Here is a 24,680-nt window from a genome sequence, read left to right as displayed (position 1 = left end):
CACTAATACCCTTAACATTCATAATTCAATGATTAAAACTACTTTAGTCAACACATTAAACAACTGCACAGAGTATCTGAAGGTGAAAAAGTCTACTTGTTTTTTTTTAAATTAAACTTAGTCCCAGACTACACAGCATTCTCCACTGAAATGAAAATGTAGCCTAGGCTTAATCCGTTTCTGAGAAACTGACCCCTAGTTTTTGAGGGCGTATTGAGATAAATAATGAGAGTTTAGTACGTGGAAGTTAAAAACCGTGAACCGTAAACACTGTTCTTCCTTCTTCAAAAGAAAATCCAACAGGGCTGTATAAAATAGGCCAATTCCAAAACTCCCAACAGATTCAACTCTATGCCGTTACATTTACACCACCAAAATTGACATAACCCCACCCACTAGCAAATGTCTTTTGACAACTACAGCTGTGCCACGGTAAAACGCAACAGCCACTTTGGGAGAATTTGGTGTCGCTGATACTTGCAGACACTCTCTGAGACAATCTTTCCCCAGGATGCACGTCACCACCAGACTTGTCAGATAACAGGTTGCTACGATCCAGGTTCAGTCAAGCGTCACTAGAGAAGCACCATTCAGGAAAGCAATGCTCTGAGAATTGCCATGGGAATGGGATGCAGGCAAACACTACCGGCCAAGTTTAACCTCTCTTCATTTCTCTTCTCCACACCGAGAGGACGTCAACACTAGCTGGTATGAAACAATGTTCTTGTACCAGTACAAAAACATTGTTCTGCTATAATATGATAGCGCTTACTGTGCCACAAACAAGCCAATAAAAATATTTATTTACATGAGACCTTCATTGAAGAAAAAGCTGTATTTTAATTCACCAGAATACTAAATACACAAAAACTACTATTATTGGTATGAAATAAATGTTACTGTAATGCATAGATATTGTATATTATTTGAGATATACAGTATATATAATGTAAAATTTGTATTCTGAGGGTGTAGAGAATGAGAGGTTGAGGAGGTTGAATATTTGTAAGAAATCCTCTTTATTTTCTTTCTCTAAAAATCAAGGTCATTAACAGAAACAGTGTGCAAATCCACAGCTAGGGTGAAAAAAAATGACAAGACAAGAAGATAACAAGCTTTTCCACGGCGAGAACCCAAAACAGGCCAGAACAGGTCAACAGCAGAAATCTCCTCATGCAGGAGAATAAAGAGGAAAACTAGGATGCACCGCACAGAGGCTATGGATAGAAGAAAAACACCAGGCAATACTCAAACTAAACAGACTAAACACATGACATTTGTTGGGCAAGACACCTAAGTAGACATTCTCCTCCCTGTGTGACATAATTCACAGGTACACTATCAATCAAATCCTCACAGCAATGCTCCTGCACAATCCTGCGCAAAAAAAACAAAAAAAAAAACAAAAACATTTCTTCCTTGGACAGTAGAGACAGTACAAACTATTTTTAATACCCTTGATTTCAGAAGAAACAATAAAGGAGCAGGTGTCCCAATACTTTTGTCAACATAATGTAAGTCACTCCTGATGAGAGCATCAACGAAATGCTGTAAGTGTACTTTGATAAGAGTATTTTGGTGAGAGAATTTTCAGCTTGACACTGTCGAGATGCTGGTGTGAGGGAGCTGGGCAACAGAATGGATTTACTGTAAATTTGTTTTGATGGGGTGCCAGCTGTGCTGTATGGAGTGTGCCAGGAACTGCAGTGGGTTTTCAAACTCAGCAATGCATAGTCGATGTGTGGAGGGCCTTCAAAAGTTTCTGCGCTGTCTCTCTCTAATATAAAAATAAATAAATAAAAAAAAAATAATAATATATCCAGATCCACGTCCAGATCACATATATATAAAAATACATATATATATATATATATATATACACATATATATATGTATTTTATGTTATTATATTTTGTAAATTGTTTTTATTTATTTATTTATTTAGTTAGTTAGTTATTTTTACCTAATTTTCTCCCCAATTTAGTTGAGCCAATTGCCCCACTATCACTTGCAATGCTCCAGAAACTACTGATGGACAAGCACATGTATCGGAGGAGGCATGTGCTTGTCCATCACTAGTTTCTGGAGCATTGCAAGTGATAGTGGGGCAATTGGTTCAGCTAAATTGGGGAGAAAGTTAAATAAACAATAAGAAATAAGAAAAAAAATATGGTTTTACACACACACACACACACATATATATATATATATATATATATATATATATATATATATATATATATATATACACACACACAGCTGCCACCTCCTCTGTTCAAACTGCCACCCATGCAGCATCACTAGGCAGCCAATGCGGAAAGCACCGGATCCCTAACCAACAGATGGCTGTCGAGCTCACCATCCTCAGGCCATAGTGTCAACATCTTAGTCTGCTAAACCATTTAGAGCTATGAGGATCTTATTGTATCAGTTTTTTTAACTTCTTGAAACATCTAAACATTTGATCTACATTTGAACAATATTGAGAGATGAAGGCAACAACTAAAACACACACACACACACACACACACACACCTGATCTTCATCTGAGATGTGTAGGGAGGAAGGCCTTGCTGTCCATAAAAACATCAGGAAAGATAAAACACAGACAAAGAACATCTTCCATGAAAGTCAAACTCTCTTGGTAGATCTAATCTGTAGGTCCCGTGAGGCGTTTTAACATTGTTGGTCTTTACTCATCCTCTGGCCTGCTTTGCTCTTGGACTGAACTTGCTAGGACAGCCTGACCTGGCCATGTTTGCAGTCGTTGTAATTGTTCTCCACTGATAAATACTTTAGTGGACGGTGCAACGCCTGATTTCTTAGAGTCCTGAGATCTTCTTAAGTCCTTTCCCAGACTCATCTACATCTCCAACCTTCTTTCTGAAGGCCTCAGAGAGCTCTCTGGATCTGGCCATGATGGTGATCTTCTTCACCCCTCACTTCAACCATCAAGATCAGACCAGACTAAACGTCTGAGGTTTAAATAAGACTCCAGACTCCTCCAGAATAATCCTCTCCAACCTTGTTCTGATCATCTGCAGCTGATGTTCTGCTCCTGAGTCTGATTCTATACATTTGAAGCAATAATAAATGTCGGGGGTTCACGATCACAGGAAAACATTTCTATTAATTCCATTTTATCAATGATGATTAAAGACATTTCTTCAGTCATGTGAGTTTAGTTAATTACCTCCGTCTCTCAGCGTTGATCACATGAAGATCCATCAAGCGTCCAGATGTTTTTTTAAATATGTTCAAAAAGACATGGGTGTTGTGTCCTAATTCCCATGCCCTCATTTTTTAAATGACTGTACATTAAATCAGGCACTGCTATTTACCAAAGCCCTTATTTGACTACACTATGTTTTACTGCTAATTGTGTATGCACTAAAGCATTTTCCAGTTACCTTAGAAATGTTCCATTATCATTAAATTTATACACATGTGGCCAAGAGTACTGAGCGCATGGGAGATGGGAGTACTGCTGAATAATGGCCTCAGGTTTTATTGTGAAGTGCTCAGAATAGCGGAGGGTTAATGGGGTAATTGCACTGAATGTGAGATGAGGGGAAGTGAGGTGTTGAGCTGGAGAGAAGAGCTTATGTGTGTGAATGGGAGGATTACAAGTTATTAAGTAAGTTAAGAACACTGGATATCAGCATGTGTGTGCGCGCTTGTGTGCGCTTGTGTGTGTGTGTGTTTGTTAATAATATCACCATTATCACAGATTACGTAAATAAACCCTGTGGCACGCTGCTGTCTCTAGTAACTGCCCCTGCAATGTCCCGTCTGCTTTTTTTATTTTTTTGAAAACAGAATAAATACTGCAAGCAAACATGTTTAATTCTTGCACAGATCAGCTCGAAGGCACACAGCGAGCCGGTGGGGATGCTGGCGCAATGGAGCACTTGAAATATTTATCAGAGCCTTGCATATTCAGCCGAGGGTCCCTTTGTGAGTGCTTGTGTGATCTCCAGCAACACGTTCGCAAATAAAATATTGATGCCGTTCAAATAAATAGGCGAGCTATTGCGCCCCAGCTCCAGAGGAAAAAAAAAGGAAAAAGGCAAAAAGCCCCTGCACCGGAGAAGAGCCGTAACGCCGCTGACTGGCTCCGGAGATGCGATGGTGCCTCAGCTGACAGCAGGGACGCTCCTGTATTCCCTTTGCCTGGTGTTTGTGCCGCCCAGCCATGTTCACACAAGCTGATTGAGGGAGGATCCCTGGTTAGATGCAGCTCCAGAGGAAGCTGGGATGGTCCACATGTCGTCATGCTTGTAGTGTAGGCCTTGGTTCCCATTTTTTTTCCCGTCACACAACCCAGGAAGGGCTCATTAATTAGCTAATTAGTTGGTTTAGGTGTTAGAGGACGAATCGATTTATACATTTAAACCAGGTTTTTATTTCACCAAGGTTTCCAGCTTTACAGGAATCAGTAAGATAACAAGAGATGAACAACCCATAAACCATAAACCCCCAAGCTAAAGGCGACAGTGGCAAGGAAAAAACTCCCTCAGAGCTGGAGGGAGTCCTCCTGACCATCCTCCCTGGTCAGAACTATTTATAAATTATTGATGGAAAGGCACTGTACCACCACATAAGACTGTTCTTCTGCTCAGGTGTGCTGATATAATCATAATATCATATAACTAATATAATCATAGTAGAGATAATAATGATAGTGGCAGATTGATTAGGAGTCGATGTACATTTTTAACATAGTTATTGGCAGAATGGTGGGCAGCTGGTCTGACACGGGTGGCAGGGGAACCTGGTGATCAGTCTGGTGGGTGGGCAGCTGGTCTGATGTAGGTGCAGGGGAGCCCAGCAGTCAATCTTCCAACAGGCCAGGCCAGATAAGTGGGCAGTCATTAACTTGCTGAAGGCTATGTTCAGACTGTTCATAAAGCGCTATGGCCACTCAACGCTCTTACCATAAACAGCAACCACACTGAATCAGGAGCGACCTTCATCTCCCCTACTTCCACATATGAAAGCAGAGAAACATTATAAATGAGGAGAGCACCACTGGTCTAAAATGAACAGAAGTTCTTGTAATGCAGCTCCATCATCAATACACTGTGTGCAGAATTATTAGGCAAATGAGTATTTTGATCACATCATCCTTTTTATACATGTTGTCCTACTCCAAGCTCTATAGGCCTGAAAGCCAACTACCAATCAAGTAAATCAGGTGATGTGCATTTCAGGCGCAAAATAACTGCCCATGAATTGAGGAAAATCAAGCGTGAAGCTGCCAAGATGCCATTTGCCACCAGGTTTGCCTTATTTCAGAGCTGCAACGTTACTGGAGTATCAAAAAGCAGGGTGTGCGGTACTCAGGGACATGGCCAAGGTAAGGAAGGCTGAAAAACGACCACCTTTGAACAAGAAACATAAGAAAACATCAAGACTGGACCAAGAAATATCTTCAGACTGATTTTTCTAAGGCTTTATGCACTGATGAAATGCGAGTAGCTCTTGATGGGCCAGATGGATGGGCCCGAGGCTGGATCAGTAAAGGGCAGAGAGCTCCACGCCAACTCAGACGCCAGCAAGGTGGAGGTGGGGTACTGGTATGGGCTGGTATCATCAAAGATGAACTTGTGGGACCTTTTCGGGTTGAGGATGGAGTGAAGCTCAACTCCCAGACCTACTGCCAGTTCCTGGAAGACACCTTCAAGCAGTGGTACAGAAAGAAGTCGGTATCATTCAAGAAAAACATGATTTTCATGCAGGACAATGCTCAATTAGATGTTTCCAAATACTCCACAGCGTGGCTGGCCAGTAAGGGTCTAAAAGAAGAACAGGTGATGACCTGGCCCCCTTGTTCACCTGATCTGAACCCCATAGAGAACCTGTGGTCCCTCATGAAATGTGAGATCTACAGGGAGGGAAAACAGTACACCTCTCTGAACAGTGTCTGGGAGGCGGTGGGGTCTGCTGCACGCAATGTTGATCGTAAACACATCAAGCAACTGACAGAATCTATGGATGGAAGGCTTTTGAGTGTCACCGTAAAGAAAGGTGGCTGTATTGGTCTGTTTTGTTTTTGGGTTTTGTTTTTGAATGTCAAATGTTTATTTTTAAATGTTATATTGGTTTACCTGGTGAAAATAAACAAGTGAAATGGGTATATATTTGTTTTTTATTAAGTTGCCTAATAATTCTGCACAGTAATAGTTACCTGCACAAACAGATATCCTCCTAAAATAACCAAATCTTAAAAAAAAACAAAAAAACAAAAAAAAAAAAAACACTCCAACTTCCAAAAATATTAAGCTTTGATATTTGAGTCTTTTAGGTTGATTGAGAACATAGAGGATTCTTTTTATTATTGAACAACTCAAATACAACTTGCCTAATAATTCTGCACACACTGTAAACACCAGTGAGCCGGGCCCACTGGCAGCCACACGTGCCCATGAGATATGCTTCGGACCATGAACTTCTTTCTCCATATTGAAGTTAGTCTAGCTTCTTCCTCTACTCTCATTTTCTTTACCATCAGTGATACATGGACCCCCTATGCATTATTTATGATTTGACTAGATGCTGTTGAAGATTCTTTTTCCCCCCCTTACAAGGAAAGAATTCTGAATCCATCTACTTTAATTGTCTACCATGGTATTCCAGGCCCCATTTCTATATATTATGAGTTATCTAATAACTCATAATATATACCCATCTCACTTGTTCATTTTCACCAGGTAAACCGATAACAACATTTAGAAATAAACATTTCTGACATTCAAAAACAAAAGTGACCAATACAGCCACCTTTCTTTACGGTGACACTCAAAAGCCTTCCATCCATAGATTCTGTCAATTGCTTGATGTGTTTACGATCAACATCGCATGCAGCAGACACCACAGCCTCCCAGACACTGTTCAGAGAGGTGTACTGTTTTCCCTCCCTGTAGATCTCACATTTCATGAGGGACCACAGGTTCCAAGGGGGCCAGGTCATCATTTTTTCTTTATTTAGACCCTTACTGGCCAGCCACGCTGTGGAGTATTTGGATACATGTGATTGAACATTGTCCTGCATGAAAATCATGTTTTTCCTGAACGATACTGACTTCTTTCTGTACCACTGCTTGAAGAAGGTGTCTCCCAGAAACTGGCAGTAGGTCTGGAGTTGTGGGAAGTCCCACAAGTTCATCTTTGATGATACCAGCCCATACCAGTACCCCACCTCCACCTTGCTGGTGTCTGAGTCGGAGTGGAGCTCTCTCGCCATCTACTTTAATTGTCTACCATGGTATTCCAGGCCCCATTTCTATTGGTCACGCTGGGTCTGGCGTGGCAGGAAAAACAAGGAAACACTTGCAGGGATGGACGATGCAAGACTTAATGACAAACAGGGCAACCTAACAAGCAATAACCAAACCTAGAGCACAAACAGGGCAAAACAACACACCTGGGACTGAGAGGAAGCTGAGCGGGATACTGGGGAAAAAAATTTAAAACATACAGGAAAAGAAAACACTAGGTGGGGGCTTGGACATGGCAGTAAACAAAACACAAAGCAGGGCTTTGGCAAAGACAGAAACAGAACCATGTTATTAGGGCAAACAAGAGAACAAGGTTACCAGAACAAAACCGGACAGGTAACGCCAGGACCAGAATACTTTCCCCTTGAGCTGACCATGGACTGCAGTGGTACAGAGATTGCAACAGAGCTAATTCACGGCACCTACCAGTCTGTGGATTGGGCTTAAGAAACCCCAGTCCCAGGTGGCGTGAATCGTGAGCAACAAGGAGGAAGTCCTTATTTGGAACTATGAGTCCTGAGATTGCCTTGGGGGAGAGTGTGGCAATGAGGGCCTGACACCAGAAAGTACTAGAAAATGATCATGCTTTGCCATAAAACTGATCATGTGAAGTGTCCAACTACTTCTTGAGGAAAAAAATCTCTAATTTTCTAAACACTCCTTGAACTTTACCTGAGAGGCTACACATCAGTCACATGTTGATTGCACCATTGATTTCAAATCCATAGAGGTGGTCCACAAAAAATAAGTAATGGGACACCCTTTATGGTTTCTTCTGAAATCAAGGGTATGTAAAAAGAGATGTCCTGCTTTTGTTGGAGTAACTGTCTCTACTGTCCAAAGAAGAAGACCTTTGTTTTAACAGTGACATTTATGGCATACAGTGTGTGCAGAATTATTAGGAAAGTTGTATTTGAGAGGATTCTTTTTATTATTGAACAACTACGTTCTCAATCAACCCAAAAGACTCATAAATATCAAAGCTTAATATTTGTGGGTTTTTTTTAGATTTGGCTATCTTAGGAGGATATCTGTTTGTGCAGGTAACCATTACTGTGCAGAATTATTAGGCAACTTAATAAAAAACAAATATATACCCATCTCGCTTGTTCATTTTCACCAGGTAAACCGATATAACAACATTTAGAAATAAACATTTCTGACATTCAAAAACAAAACAGTGACCAATACAGCCACCTTTCTTTACGGTGACACTCAAAAGCCTTCCATCCATAGATTCTGTCAATTGCTTGATGTGTTTACGATCAACATTGCGTGCAGCAGACACCACAGCCTCCCAGACACTGTTCAGAGAGGTGTACTGTTTTCCCTCCCTGTAGATCTCACATTTCATGAGGGACCACAGGTTCCAAGGGGGCCAGGTCATCATTTTTTCTTTATTAAGACCCTTACTGGCCAGCCACGCTGTGGAGTATTTGGATACATGTGATTGAGCATTGTCCTGCATGAAAATCATGTTTTTCCCGAACGATACCGACTTCTTTCTGTACCACTGCTTGAAGAAGGTGTCTCCCAGAAACTGGCAGTAGGTCTGGAGTTGTGGGAAATCCCACAAGTTAATCTTTGATGATACCTGCCCATACCAGTACCCCACCTCCACCTTGCTGGCGTCTGAGTCGGAGTGGAGCTCTCTGCCCTTTACTGATCCAGCCTCGGGCCCATCTATCAGGCCATCAAGAGTCACTGGCATTTCATCAGTCCATAAAACCTTAGAGAAATCAGTCTTAAGATATTTCTTGGTCCAGTCTGGACGTTTTATCTTATGTTTCTTTTTCAAAGGTGGTCGTTTTTCAGCCTTCCTTACCTTGGCCATGTCCTTGAGTATCGCACACCTTGTGCTTTTTGATACTCCAGTAACAGTGCAGCTCTGAAATATGGCAAAACTGGTGGCAAATGGCATCTTGGCAGCTTCACGCTTGATTTTCCTCAATTCATGGGCAGTTATTTTGCGGCTTTTTTTTCCCAACACGTTTCTTGCGACCCTGTTGGCTATTTGCCATGAAACGCTTGATTGTTCATTGATCACGCTTCAAAAGTTTGGCAATTTCAAGACTGCTGCATCCCTCTGCAAGACATCTCACAATTTCTGACTTTTCAGAGTCTGTCAAATCTCTCTTTTGACCCATTTTGCCAAAGTATAGGAAGTTGCCTAATAATTAAGCACACCTTATATAGGGTGTTGATGTCATTAGACCACACCCCTTCTCATTACAGAGATGCACATCACCTGATTTACTTGATTGGTAGTTGGCTTTCAAGCCTATAGAGCTTGGAGTAGGACAACATGTATAAAAAGGATGATGTGATCAAAATACTCATTTGCCTAATAATTCTGCACACAGTGTAGAGTTTATTCCTGGGACACAGTATAAGGTTATAAAGTACTGGATAAAATGTGAGGAGTCCACTGTGGCTCATAAGGGCCACAGCTTTGTGGTACTCTGAAGTAGAGGGTCTGTAATAGCTTCAAGTAGTCTAGAACCAGGTGTTAATGACTACAGAGGTCAGGACAACCCTCTTGTTAACATTTAGTCCAATTATGTTAGTTTTTTAGGGAACTGGGACCATACAGAACTTGGAACAAGCGCAAAGTTCCAATTAATTGTTGATTACAGTTGTGGGAATAAATCTGGGCCCAGATCTTCTCCCACTATCTCCTAAAGAATTTGGTGAGATGAGTAAGAAGGCAAAGGTCCAGGGTGGGGTAGAAGGAGATTGTGCTTTGCACTTTCAGACCTGCAGTAGAGTTAATTAATTGGTAAGCTGGTGGTCATCTAGAATAAGGAAGGTTTTCCTCACCTTGTACTTTGAGTTTACCAGCTCCTGGAAGCCTTTCCAAGATAAAGTCATTAGGAGCAACAGGTATTTTCCTTTAATAAATTTCTCCAGTCTGTAAATAATTATTTCCCCATTCCTGAATCGTGCCTTCTCACTGAAGCTGTCAACTGAAAAACATAGCTTGCTATTACTGTATTTCACCCATGCTTTAGTTGAAATGCAGTTTTCAATGCAGAAGCGAATGTATGACTTTACTGTGTTGGTGTATTGACATAGTTGTCTCTTCACAAATTGTCAATCTATGGATTCCAATCAGCCCTGGTCCACCTCTTCACTGTATTGACAGCAATCTTGTTGATTTTGAGTTTCTGCCCATGTGAGGTTAACGAGACTGTGGACAGAGTGTCCAGACAGCCACTCGCATGATGGTACAACAGGCATCTTAACTCTATTCTATACCTATATAACATGTTTTTTTTTTTCTCTCTGGATAACAGCGTCAACCAAATGCTGTAAATGTATGAAGATGAAGTAGGAAGAAAACTGAAGCAAGGAAAATCAACTGTAAGGAAAATTAATATAAATTTTAACCTGACATGCAGTGATGTCCAAACATGACCAGACCTGGAATAAGTCTTGTTGGATTTTGCTAAATATTTCAAACCTTTTTAGAGGTACTCTAGGACCAGGGTTGAGAACCTCTTCTGCAGAACATTAAGTATGGGAAGTGCCATTGAGGGAGATCAGTATGACATGGATTAAGGGTTTAGGCTGTTAGATACAGCTTTAGAGCTGAAAGCTAGCGTTAGTTAGGCTGTATGAGCTCATATACAGGCCCTGTGTGTGGAAAAGCGAATGATGCTACCTGCTGTGGAAGATGTATCGAAAAGAAGCCAGACGTAGCTGTAATTAGAAGTGTCAGCATGGGGGAAGGTGTAATGGATAGAGAGATCAAATGTCCTATGATCCCCATTTTCGAAGCTGGTAAAGTCACTTTTCCAGCATCAATAGAGAGAAGAGGATAAAGAAGAGCCTGCCCATATGCTGGCGTACTCAGTTGAAGGTTTAGTCTTTTTATGAAGAGTCTTCTTATTCCGAGAACTCTGTTGTGTGTGTATTAGCTTGGTTGGGCTTTCAGTACTTTCTAGACTACACTGTTAACCTGAAAAAAATGCCTACCTCAAAAATGTATTTAAGGCAATGAACTAAATCATTTAACCAATTCAGATTAACTTAATCTAAATTAATGACTTTATTAATAATTTGCTTAAACACTGGCTATAAATTAATGTAATTAACATTGAGGCCAGTTAATTAATACATAAAACACAAATGTACACTCAAGAGAAGGTAGCCTGAGGGGAATGACTACATACTGCTTGTGAGTAAGGTGAGAAAGACATGCCAAATTTGCAAATAGATGGTGCCAGGAGCCAATGGGAAATAAAGGTTGATCATAAAGCATAAGGAACACCATAAATGTCATCATATTTTATAACAAAAAAAAACTCTTACCTAACTCAATTGATTAATTCCATGCTAAAAATGCCAATTTTCGCTCGAAATGTGCACAATGGATGATCATTCTGTGTATAGAAGGGGTGTCCTAAACATTTACGAAACATTGTTTTGTGATGTATTTTGGCTGTGAATTTTAGGACAACAGGTTGTGGCATCAAGAAATCAGATCATAAGACTTCTCAAAAACCTGCTCCAAAATTTCTGTTATGTCAGAAATCTAGTTTGAGCTCGTTTGGGCAGTTGATCGGACATCGCCTTCCCTTTTGCACTGCACATCAAACATCAGGCTAAAATTTGAACCAAATGCAGTCTGCTATGACCAATTCAGACTAAAATAAATGGGCTAAAACTGCACAGTGTATGCCTGGCTTTAAGACTCCCATTGTGTTCAGATCTGCCAATAAAAACCATCGATAACTAAAGACATGAGTCTCAAAGTGAACCAAACCATTCCTCATTTGGGAGTCTTTTCAGTTCTGATGCTGTAAATTACTGTTTTATTTGGGCCATTTTATTCACTATAGTATCTGACCAATACATGAATTCACTTTTTGATTAAATAAACCAGCAGTCCTGCAGCATCCTGGATACTTGGTCAAATAAATCATGATCTCTCATTTGAAGCATAGGTATCAAATTGAAGCTCTCTTATTTTGGACACATTATGAGAAGAACCAGTTCACTGGAAAGAGAATCTGCTTGGAACAGTTTAAGATAAAAGAGGAAGAAGACGTCCAGCAACAAGATGGAAGGATATCTGCAGAGGAATCAAGATTGAGCTACTAATGAACCTGAAGATACAAATCAAGGAGAAGATGTTCTGGAGAAACACTGCTCAAGTTTTCTTTTTTTACATATGTTTTTACAAATGAAAGGCTGATGGCATAAAAAGACTAAACTAACTGGACAATTGTTTGTGTTAAATGAACTAAATGTTTAAAAGGTTATGAAGCTTTAGTCCTTAAATCTCTAAACCATGGCTCATTTCTCTGTAATGCTATTTCTCCTAAGCAATTTCAGGAGAAATATCTGCCAGGAAGTTGATCTTGGAAAGAACCATAGGTGGGATCACAAACCAAAGATCAAAGATCAACCTAGTCTATACCCCCCACCAATGGGAGTGAAATACAAGTCCAACCCCCACTAATTTGTTGTGTCTATCCAAACTAACAGCAGTCCTGTGCTGCCGATGCCTGTTTAGCAAAACTGAGAAAAAGCAGTAGGAGTCCAGTGGGTTAGTAACCCCCTGCTATCTGGCCAAATGATGCTAACACGAACCTAGCATGGCTCCTAGTTCCTAACAAGGAAACCAAGTTCAAATAATACAAGCTCTACTTTTTCGTTTTTTTAAGTTGCTTCCAGTGTTGTCGTACACATGCTGTTCATCACTGAGGGTATAAATAGTGACCCTTTGGCTGTCAGACACAGGCTAGCAGGGCTCTCTGGGGATATGAACTAGATTTAAAGGATCCCCTTGAGGACTGGCGCGTCCTGGACTACATTATGCTCACTATAAATAAGCAAGTGTCATGAAATCAAAGCTGATCTGGTGGGTGACCTGTGCGGGAACACTTCAGACATGGCTTTTACATCTCTATGACAATCCTTTCTATTTTGGAAGCGCACTGAAGCTGTCTGTCTGTCTGTCTGTCACTGTAACAAAGTCTGAACACGCCATTAAAGGAGAATATCTGACATGAATAGATGTTAAGTGGGCTCTTCACAGTGACTGTGCTTTATGGACAATATTGTCCCTTCAGATACGCTGGTGTGTAGGCTACCATGCTGTAAGTAGAGCATACTGAACAGATCAGTGCCGAAGAACTTAAATACACACACACACACACACACACACACATATATATATATATATATATATATATATATATATATATATATATTTTTTTTTTTTTTTTTTTTTTTTTTTTTTTTTTTTTTTTTTCTACACTCTCTTTTCATGTGCAATTCAAAAGCCGTCTTATCTGCTGACATGGAGGGAAGCACTGGGTTGAAAGAGTGGCTCTGCACTTTAAGTAACTGTAGTGGTGAGTTATTTGTGCTCAACTGAGAGGAGAAGTCTGAGTGTCTTCTTTCTGCCAGAGAGTAGCCCGTCCACGAGCACAATAGAAAATCCCAATAACTTACCACCACAGCCAGGCGCTACGGACAGCTTTGACACAATTTACAAAGAGAATCATGATGGATCTCATATCTATACCAGACACAAGAGCTGGAGATCAGTGAAGGTTTGAGTCTTTGATTTTTTTATTTATTTATTTATTTTGTAACCTGATCTTTACATTCTGATAGCTAAGGTAGGAATTGGCAACCAGGACATGTGCCTAAAGACCCCTGGTACTGCTCTCTTGAAAATAGAGGTACCAGAAAAGGCAGATCTTTGAATAATACAGTAAAAGAACCATATTTTATTTCTTTGGAAGCTTCAGTGGATGGTTGTTTAGAAGATAATTTTTTGGACCTTTAGAAGTACAGTATAACGAACTGTGTAAAGATGTGCTAGAATGCATTTATTGAGTATTTAAGGTGATGTTAATAGTACTGTTGTCTCGTTCTCAGCCACTCCCGGTCTCGGACTTGACTTTCACTGGACAACTAAAAGTCTTGGTCTTGACTCAGACTTTACTGTGTCCTGACCTTGGTCTTGGCTTGGACACAGCTCTAGTGGATTTGCCTACAACACCAATAAATAGTAAGGATATACTGAAAAATGTTCAAGAAGTGTGTTTGAGCAAACCTATTTACCACCCTGTTATTTTACCCCCCTCAGAATCCTTATATTGCTTTTATTCGTTGTTGCTTGACTATGGTAGCTGCATAGCTCAGTCTAGTAACAAGAACAAAAAAAAAGTCTCACCAGATAGTTGCTGTCCTCTCTGGGTTCTCATGGTGTCCAGCTGGCATGGCGTGCTGTTAGCTTAGCATTAGCTTTTAGTTACCATGCACCTGATACCCTATGACTGCATTGGTCCTTGCTTCAATTGGCCTAGCTTTAAATTTTAGTTGTACCCGTGGATTCCTCACACCAGATAACAGCATCAGTCATTGCTTCAGTCAGACTAGCTTTAGCTTTTAGCCACTCCAAAGACTCTATTGTGCTGGATAACCCCATAAATCTTTGCTTCAATGAGCCTAGCATTAGCTGTTAGCTGCTCCTCAGGCTCCAGCACGCCTGATGACCACATCTATCCTTGCTTCAGCTGACTCACAGAATGACTTACATTAGGCTTCCAGCAGTGCACTTTAATGTTATGTCTTTGTCTTCATTTTTGCTGCCTCTTGACATAATGTCAACCTGGTAGTTCTTTACACTGTGGCAAGATTTTGTGACGGTCAGACCAATACAAAACGACTTGAAATCAAATCGTTTTACATTGATTTAATTGAACATTAAGAAGGTTTTTACTCCTCATGTAAAGATGAGATACGAGGTTGGCCTAGTGTTAGCATTTTTAGCTGCTCCACAGGCTCCAGTCCTTGCCTCAGCTGATACTCTTATCCAGAGCTCTTACATGTGAATCAAGTTACACAGGTAGGAGAATGTAGACTCCAGGGTCTTACCCAAAGACTCTTACTGGTGTAAAGTGGTGTTCCTGTCTGGGGAGTTGAACCATAGTCTGCCACTGGAAAGGTGATTGTTACCTACTTACCCACGGCCTTTAAAACATGCCTTTTTAGAGACACAACAGTAGTTCCCGTGATTCCCAACCCTGGTACTGGAGGAGCCCCCTTGCCCCTGCACTGTTTAGTGTTTACTCTGCTCCCAACACATCTGATTAACAAGCCCTTGAGTTGAAGGTAGTGTGTTAGTGAAGGAAACCACTTCAGTATCCAAGACCAGGGATGGGAACCACATTTTGTAGGTATGCAGTGTAAGTAGGGGGTCCTGGGTTTATTAACCCACCCCAGAGCAACATGAAGACTTCGTTTAGCACAGCAAGTCACAGTGATAAAGACATTTCATTGCAGCTAAAAAAGTTATTACTTCTCTGACAGCTTGCACATTCCTCTAAAAAGTGGCAGCAGCAGACTAAATGGCAGAGAGTAAGTTAGGAAGCACTTGATCTTCACTCTGGTTGTCACAGGGGGAGACATGCAGCCTCGCATTCGCCTCGCCAGCATCAGCAGCGGGCCTCACATCATCTCCCCAGAAAACTGCGCTGCCTGGAAAAACCTCGGAGAAAGTGACTCCGGGAGAGCAGCTAATTGGCGAGGACGCGTGTAGCTGGTCAGGGCTGTGCCAGGAAGATCTTTCTCTTTTTAATTAGTACCAGTGGGCCGAGCGAAGCCTGTGAACAAGTAGCCCTAAAAGATGAGGCGTTCAGTCAACCATACCGCTGGCCAGCGGAGAGAGAGGGCATTTGCATCCCTCGCTGTGTTTATGTCGATTTCTGGCAGTGTGAATGTGTGTGTGTGTGTATCACTCTGTTACGCTTGTGTAGGTCAAAGCGTGCAGTGTAGTAAAATCTTCAGCGTTCAATTAATTCCTACAGAGTTCAGTTCAGCCAGACGAGCTATGGAAATGTGTGTCACATCTCAGTATCACCAGCATTCCAGGAGTGCTCTATGTTCTTGGACTTCCAGCCGGGCACTTTAATGTGAGCATAATGCCGTGTCTTTATCATGGCTATGCTATATATAAAAAAAAAAATTACTGAACTAGAGAGACACCAACACCCAGAATCAAATTTCTTGTGTCCACATACTTAGTTTTTGGTAGCACTACAATAACAGGCTCGAAAAACACAGCAGCCTAAAGCAGCAAGTAAATTGGAATTTGGCATTGCTCCTGTAGTGTATTTCACTTTTACTCCACTGCAGTAAATACACATTATGCTGTGTTCTACTACTACCACTACTACTAATAATATTAGCTGCAGATAGTTAAGAATCCATTAACCATAACATAGTCATTAAGCAGATAGCAGTGGCAAGAGAAATAGGCAGCTGGTCTGACGCATCTGCAGTGAAGCCCAGCGGTCAGTCTTCCATCTGTGTCAGGCTAGAGAAGTGGCCAGTCATTAACTCGGAGAAGGTAAAGAGATAGAATTAGTTCTGATTGGAATTATGGAGGACAGAGACTGTAAGCAGTATTAGAGTGTGGCTGACGACGCCAGCAGATCTGACTATAACAGCCTAATTAAAAGGAAGAAGCCAGAAGGTAACACAGACACTGAGCACCCTAAAACACTGGCAGCCATACATCCATTCATCCATCCATCCATCCACTGTCAACAAACCTGCAGTGGGATCTCAGTTTACCACAATTCCCTGTTTGAGTGAACCCCTGGATCTACAACCTTTATCTAAAGGGAAACATTAATTAACAAAAGCTAAACTAAACAAATGTGTTTTCAGATTTCAGACTTCAGAAGATTATCTGGAAGTATATTTCAGAGTTGGTTGGCTTTGATATCTAAAGGCACGCATGAGTGTGAAGAACCCTTTAAAGGTTACTTTTTTGTAAGACTCACTGTACACTATACCATTGCTGTGATCAAAGGATGGTACTAATGTAAAAATCATATGGAAAATAGAATTTGAAATAAGGATGAGCTTGATTTAGGGCATGTTGGCGTGTCTTTGCTATTGTAACGATAACGAAAGTTGGCATTGTGCGGCTCGGAACGTACAAAAGTAATCTCTTAATTAATCATGGGTGTGTTTGTTTTGGGCGTAACGTGCAGTAATAAACCAATCAGCATGTCTCTCGACGATCCCTTTAAGAGCCAGGTGCGGTCAGACTGACTTTGGTGGATTGCTATGTCAGTGGTGTAAAGCATGGGGGGTGTACGAGCGTCGGGCACGCGTCTGTGTTGACAATTCACCGCCACTGTTGACATCTGCCTAGGCTGTTTTCAGTCAGTGGAGCTCCTGTGTTTCCACTGCCAATATACACAGCAATACTCCAGAAACTGACCTGAATACCCCCTTATTTCGAGACCACCACACCCACTGGTGTGAATATATATTTGCAAGCAGTGCTGCTGTTTAAACAATGCAGGCGGAAGGTGTGAAAATAGACTGTTGGCGGGGTGTAAGATAGCAATAAGCATCGCGACGCGCCATGCGCAGGGTTTAAGATAGGGCCTGAGATGTCATTTGCATTGTTAAAAGATTTTAGCAGACGTAATGAAAGCACATATTACTGAACCTCTAAAAATGATGTAATTAGTCAGTAAGACGGCCCTATCTGTTTCAGTGCGTGTGGTATTTTGTCTCTTAATGCTTGTCTTTCTGCATTCATTAATTAGGAAGACGCTTAATTGCAGCATTAAAAAACACAAGCTGCTGAACTTTGTTGTGAGTGCACTCATCACTCCACAGTGACTTCACTTTCACTGTCATAAGGATGTAATTTAGCCAAAGAAGAAGAACAAACCTCTGTCTCAATCCATCATCAGAGATCTGTAATTTTTATCATAAGGCATTTTTTGTGAAATCTGCTTTTATTGATTGCAGTAATGATGCACTGTAGCAAAACCATTTTCTGGAGATCTACTGCTCAGTTGAGCTCACTTCCAACACACCTAGCTCTGGTAGTCAGAAGCCATAAGAGGGTCATAACAGGGTCAGGTGTATTAGATGGATCAAAATTCTTCAGAGCTGTAGATAACAGGATGAAGAAGAGATGCCTTAGCAGCACACTGGCTTCTGACTTCTCTATGGCTGCAGTGTGAGCTCTATTTTATTTAGAATTTTATATATAAATCTTAACCCAGTTTTCACCCTTATAATTAGTCATTTCCATTTCACACCCAGTAGCCAGGACCACCACTATCACATGATGCCACCACTGCTAAGAGGAAGAAAGCTAGCATGTGCTTCCTTGGAGCCACAAGAAGCTCCAAAACATCTATTTGTAAACTGCCTTACCCGAAGATATTTGTAACATTTAGCAAGATATTTCATACATTTTATGACCCTATGTTTTTAAGACACTGCAGCTCCTGTCCTCTGGTGGCACTGTTTTGACACACAACCTGTCTGCCATGTACTCGAAGAATAATTAAGACAACAGTGTTGCAACAGCTACATTCCTTCTACATTCTTTCTGTTTTTCTTCTGTTATGAAGCTTCGAAAAAAAGGAATTAATGGACAGAAACTCCTGCAGTAAGAATCTGACATTCTACGATGGTTAATTTAGGGTTAGGTTTAGGACTATGTTAGGTTTAGGTAATGTTAAGGTTAGAATTAGGTTGAGGTGTAGTAGTTTAAGGTTAGGGTTAGGTTGAGTGCAGGTTAGGTTAAGTTTAGGTTTAGGTAATAAAATTTCACTGGTTGCTTTAGAACATTCTCTGTTCAGATGGTTTGATTTCTGTATGTTTGGTTTGTGTTAGTAAATCCTGCTGATGTACCATGGGAAAACTATATTTATCACACATTGTACGAATCCTGAAATAGTCACATACTATATTTAGTCACTATATATTTAGTCACAAACTATATTGCCAAAAGTATTTGCTCGCCTGCCTTCACACGCATATGAACTTGAGTGACATCTCATTCTTAATCCTTAGGGCTTAATATGATGTCAGGCCACCCTTTGCAGCTATATACAGCTTCAACTCTTCTGGGAAGGCTTTTTACAAGGATAAGGAGTGTGTTTATGGGATTTTGTGATTTTTTCTTCCAGAAGCGCATTTGTGAGGATAGACACTGATGTTGGACGAGAAGGCCTGGCTCGCAGTCTCTGCTCTAATTGAACCCAAAGGTTATTATCTGTCGGGTTGAGCAGTGCAGGCCTTCGACACCAAACACCAAACTTCTACACCATGTCTTTATGGACCTTGTTTTGTGCACTGGTGCACAGTCATGTTGTAACAGGAAAGGGGCCATCCCCAAACTGTTCCCACAAAGTTGGAAGCAGGAAATTGACCAAAATCTCTTGGTTTGCTGATGCATTAAGAGTTCATAGAGTTGCGCTTAGTGATGTAAGGCTTGGATTCAGCTGCTCAGCCATGGAAACCCATTCCATGAAGCCCTCTATGCACTGTTCTTGAGCTAATCTGAAGGCCACATGAAGTTTGGAGGTCTGTAGCGATGGACTCTGCAGAAAGTTTCCGACCTCTGCAGACAATGCGCCCGACAATGCGCCAATCCGACCTCTGCAGACAATGCATCCGTTGACCCTGCTCTGTCATTTTACGTGGCAGACTACTTCGGGGCTGAGTTGCTGTCATTCCCAATTGCTTTCACTGTGTTATGATACCACTGACCGCTGACTGTGGAACATTTAGTAGCGAGGACATTTCACGACTGGACTTCTTGCATGGGTGACATCCTATCATGGTACCATGCTGGAATTCACTGAGCTCCTGAGTGCGACCCATTCTTTCACAAATGTTTGTAGAAGAAGTCTGCATGCCTAGGTGTTTGGTTTTATACACATGTGGCCATGGAACTGATTGGAACACCCAAATTCAATGATTTGGATGGGTGAGTGAATATGTACGAATTCCTCTTGAGACCAGGTTGGGACACGACCAACTTACCCACCCAGAGAGAAGAGGCCAGTTATACTTTCTGGAACTGCTGGCTACAGATGGCTGTGGCATTATCAGGAATCAAATTGGCAATCTCTGAATCATAGGGCAAGTGGTTACACCTACATGAGCTCTATGTGAGATGTAATTTTCTGCAGAATGTTCTCCTGTTCTCCTCAGTTGCTGGTGTAAACACAGTGCTTTGTAACCAGACATAGCTTGGCAAGCTTCGAGGCCTTGTTTGCTTGAACCCTGAGACAGACGAGCTACGCTTGGTTACAAAGCACCCTTCACATGGACAACCTCCTACCACCAGTCGAATAAATGTTGGATAGAGTCCAGGCAGATGTTGAAGACAGTAGTATGTTCAGTGATCTGACTGCCTCAGGGAAGAAGCCGTTGTGGAGTCTGATTGTGGTGGAATGGTACTCTGGTACCAGATGGCACACTTTTAAAAATAAAGGTGCTTCACATGGTTCTTTATAGTGTAGTAGTAAAGCATACATGTGAAGAGTGTGAGAGGTTCTTCTTCAATGCCTCTCAAACATGTCCACAATGAGCTCCAGTTCTTACAGACTGAGGAGGTTTCGTTTTCTATGGTAGACAGTGGGACAGCTAATCAGTACACTCTAATGTCCCACTAGAGTAGGAACTAGTGAGAATGGATGGGAGGAGGCTGGCCCTCTGCATCCTTTGCAAGCTACTGAAAACTAAGCAGGTGGTGTTATGGGTCCAGGTGAGGTCCAAGGTAAGGTCCACCAGCATTACCAAACATCTTGTTACCAGCTTGGACTTTCTTAGAGGTTGGCTGATGGGGGTTGGAGTGGTGCAATAGTCTGCATAACTCCAAAAAAAGAGCCTTTAGGCAAGACTCCTAACACTACATTGTCCCACATCTGCAATGCAAGCAACTTTGTAAGTAGCTCTAGATAAGAGCATCAGCTAAATGCCGTAAAGGATTACACAGTGGCTCAGAATGCCAGGACTGACCATTCCAAAAAGCAATGGTTTTGTCTATGCACTGTTATCAGGCATCTCATAGTAGAAGCTCTAGGTCTAGGTTCAGGTTTTGCTTCCATATCAAAATAAATACAGTTTAATGACCAGAGAAAGACTAATCCTAGATCAGACTGAAGAATATGGCCCAGGATCTGCACAAAGGAACTATTTTGGGCTTCAGCTAAGCATGTATTGAAGCGCTTTAGACTAAACGTCACTCAAACCTAACCTACACAATGCACAAATGGAGACACTTTGACAAGATCGAGGGCGTTGGAATTACCACTTGTGTAACGAATGCATTGCGCTGCTGGAAAATGAACAGCTTTGAAACAGACAGCTGTATCACCATAAAGACGTCATTCAGCCTCAAGAGAGGCTGATATTTCTCAGGAGGTAAGCAGCCACATCTCAAGAGAGTCAGAAAGACACAATGGAAAGAAACGCCTCGAAACTGATTGCCACACTTAACCTTTTCGAGGAATACAAAACGAAAACCATAGCTAACAGAATTTTCCCAGGAACGAAAAAGACATACATCAATTAGCCATAACAATAAAACCACCTGCCTAATACTGTGTCGATCCCCCTTGTGCCACTCAAGCAGTTGTGACCTGGCAAGGCATGGATTTCACCAGACTTCTTAAGGTGTAGCAGCAGATCCTTTAAGTCTTGTAGGTTGTGAGGTGGGACCTCCATTAGCATCAGTGAGCCTTGGGTATCCATGACGCTGTCACCACTTCACCAGTTCTCTTTCCTTGGATCACTTTTGGCAGGGGCTGACCACTGCAAGCCAGGAACAAGACCTGCTTGACAAGACCACTGAACAAAATTAGGGGGTTCTAAAACTTTTGAGCATCGGTGTATACAACACATACGTTTCACATCCCACCCATGATACAGTCCCAGATTACTGGTTGTCCTTTCTTTGGAGCACTTTTGGTAGGTACTGACCACTGCATACCAGGAACACCCCACAAACAAGATCTTTCTGATGTTTTGGAGATGTTCCAACCCAGTCGTTGTCTAGAACATCACAGTTTGGTTCTTGCCAAAGTGTCTCAGATTCTGACGCTTGCCCATTTTTCTTGCTTCAGCTCCAGCACATCACCTTCAAGAACTGACTGTTCACTGGCTGCCGAATATGTAGCTCCCACCTCTTGATCCATTTGTGTTGCCGTTGGATCCAGATAATCAGTGTTGTTCCTTTCACTTGTTAGTGGTTTTATTGTTATGGCTGATTGTTTGATAGAGTGTAAGCATTGCTCAGCGGATTTTTAATCCAATCCTGAGGCCTGTCAGGAGATGCGTAGCCTCAGCATGTGCAAGAAGTAAAGCTCAACAAAGTCCAAGCTCAACATCACGAGATGGCTTCCTTCCGTCTTGGCCACCTGAAGATGCAGATAAACCAACGGCTCTTCTTCACCTGCCTACTCTTTGAAGTTTCAAAACCAGCAGGATGCCTTCCAAATAAGGGCATCACATTCTGTTTGATGCCATTTTCTCTCCCGCTAGCTCACAGTGTTCTGAGAGCTAGCTTAAATACTCTGCCTGATCTGATGTGGAGATGTGAGGTCAACAAGAAAAGAGAGAATAGGGAATCTGCAAAATGTGAGTTTTCCCTTTCAATCCCCACATTCCTATTTAGTTTGAAAGACTGAAAATAGGCTGTATTTACTTTAATTACTGTTTTATTATGAAGCCTGTGCTCATTTCTTCTCATGCACCCATCTTCTAAACCTGCTTGGAAGCTTTTTTACTGCTTCATTGTGTCCACCCTGTTATAATCCTGTTGTCTTTGTGTGTGTGTGTGTGTTTGTTTTTTTTAGGTCTGGCTATTGTAGCTCTTGTATAAGGAAGCGAACAGTTAGCCTCCAGCTAAACAAAACGGTTGATAACCTTGACCATTGAAGTGAACCATTTCAGTGCTCTCTGTGTTTTGCAGGGAGCCCGGACATGCCGTTGACCTGGAAAATGATTTCTTCCTCGGATTAAGGAAGACTACCTCAGGACACTGCGTCCACTGCGCTAGGGCAGCCAAATTTAAGGAATTATTCACCGCACACTTCTCAGGCACCCTTTTCTTGCTCTTTTTCCAGTGTGTGCACCATCTCACGCCCAGTTTTTAGACAGTACACCATGTTTTGACACAAGGTCAAAGAGAGGCCTGCACCCAGAGGCCTCAGAGCTCCTTGGTGGATCTTGCCTGTAAAGATATTTCTTGTGAGTTTATAAGCTTGCGTGGTTGCTGTTCACTCTTGTAAAGAAATGGCTGGTCTCAGTTTAGGCTATTTGGGGAACATATCGTACACAGCACATGGTGTGAGTGGTTAGTAATTACGCAGGCAGTTTGGAAGATAGAAGGATGGGTCAGGGGACCTTTCTTTAGGCAATCTTCATTTGTCTTAGTGTAGAAACTGGTGAAACTGGAGCACACATGACTGCAAGGACTATGGAAATAAATGCAAACTGGAGACTTAAAAGTACATTTATATTTATATTTAGTAGCAGTCCCACATTGTCATATTTGGAACATATTGTACATAGCACAAACTGTGGGGGTTAGTAATTACACAGGCAGTGTAGGATATAGTAGAAGGATAAGTCAGAGGAGAAGAACAGAAGAAATCAATGTGGTCGATACCAAAGTGGAGATGTTTGATTATACTCCACTATAATGCTTAAACCAAACACAGCATATCAGCCCAAACAGCACATACCTAGACATCTGGCATTCATTGAGACAACCTTAAACTCCTTTGTATACCAAAGTAATGTAGAGTCAAACATGAGGCAATCTATCTAACAGCTAAAGCTTAGATGAAATTGGGTCATGCAACAGGACAATGATCCCAAGCACACCAGCCACAGCTGGGAAAGAAAAGACTGGGACATAATTCCTCCAGAGCGATATGAAAGACTTATAGAAGTCATACAGAAAAACACTACTTCGAGTTATAGCTGCTAAAGGAGATTCCACAAGCTATTGATTTGTGGGAGTGCTTAGGTTTTTACACACAGCTTTTTCAATATGGCTTCATTTCTGTTAAATAAGTAATGACCATGGAATCCTTTGTATGTTGGTTATCTGAGGTTGTATTTACCTAATTTTAAGCTCGGCGATGAACCAGATGTTTAGTATGTCCCAATACATCAAACCAAAAAATGTAAACTTACTACAGCATTGATATGCCTAATATTTCTCTTTTTTGAGGCTGCTGCAAGAATATTATTCAATATTTGACCAATTTGTAGACATTTTTATCGAAATTATCATTATGTTATTTGTAGAAACTGTAAAATAATCTTTTTAAACATTATTACTTCAAGTAAGCACAGTTATCTGCCAATATATGACAATTTGTTTGGATAAAATCACCAATTGTTAGACATTAGTCCTTTTATCTGCTAAAATTATCAAATTTTATTTGTAGATCATTTTAAACTGTATCACTTTAAGAGCATTATATGACAAATTATTTGGACAAAATCACTTCAAAACGGAAAACGTGAAATAAAAAAAACTAAAATAGTGTTTTACAATGTGAGAAATTTAGATTTAAGGCATATTCACTT

Source organism: Salminus brasiliensis, chromosome 7 (assembly GCF_030463535.1).
Source record: "Salminus brasiliensis chromosome 7, fSalBra1.hap2, whole genome shotgun sequence".
In the NCBI taxonomy this organism is placed as follows: Eukaryota; Metazoa; Chordata; class Actinopteri; order Characiformes; family Bryconidae; genus Salminus; species Salminus brasiliensis.
The sequence above is the reverse complement of the archived record's forward strand: the minus strand, read 5'-3'. Positions refer to the sequence as shown.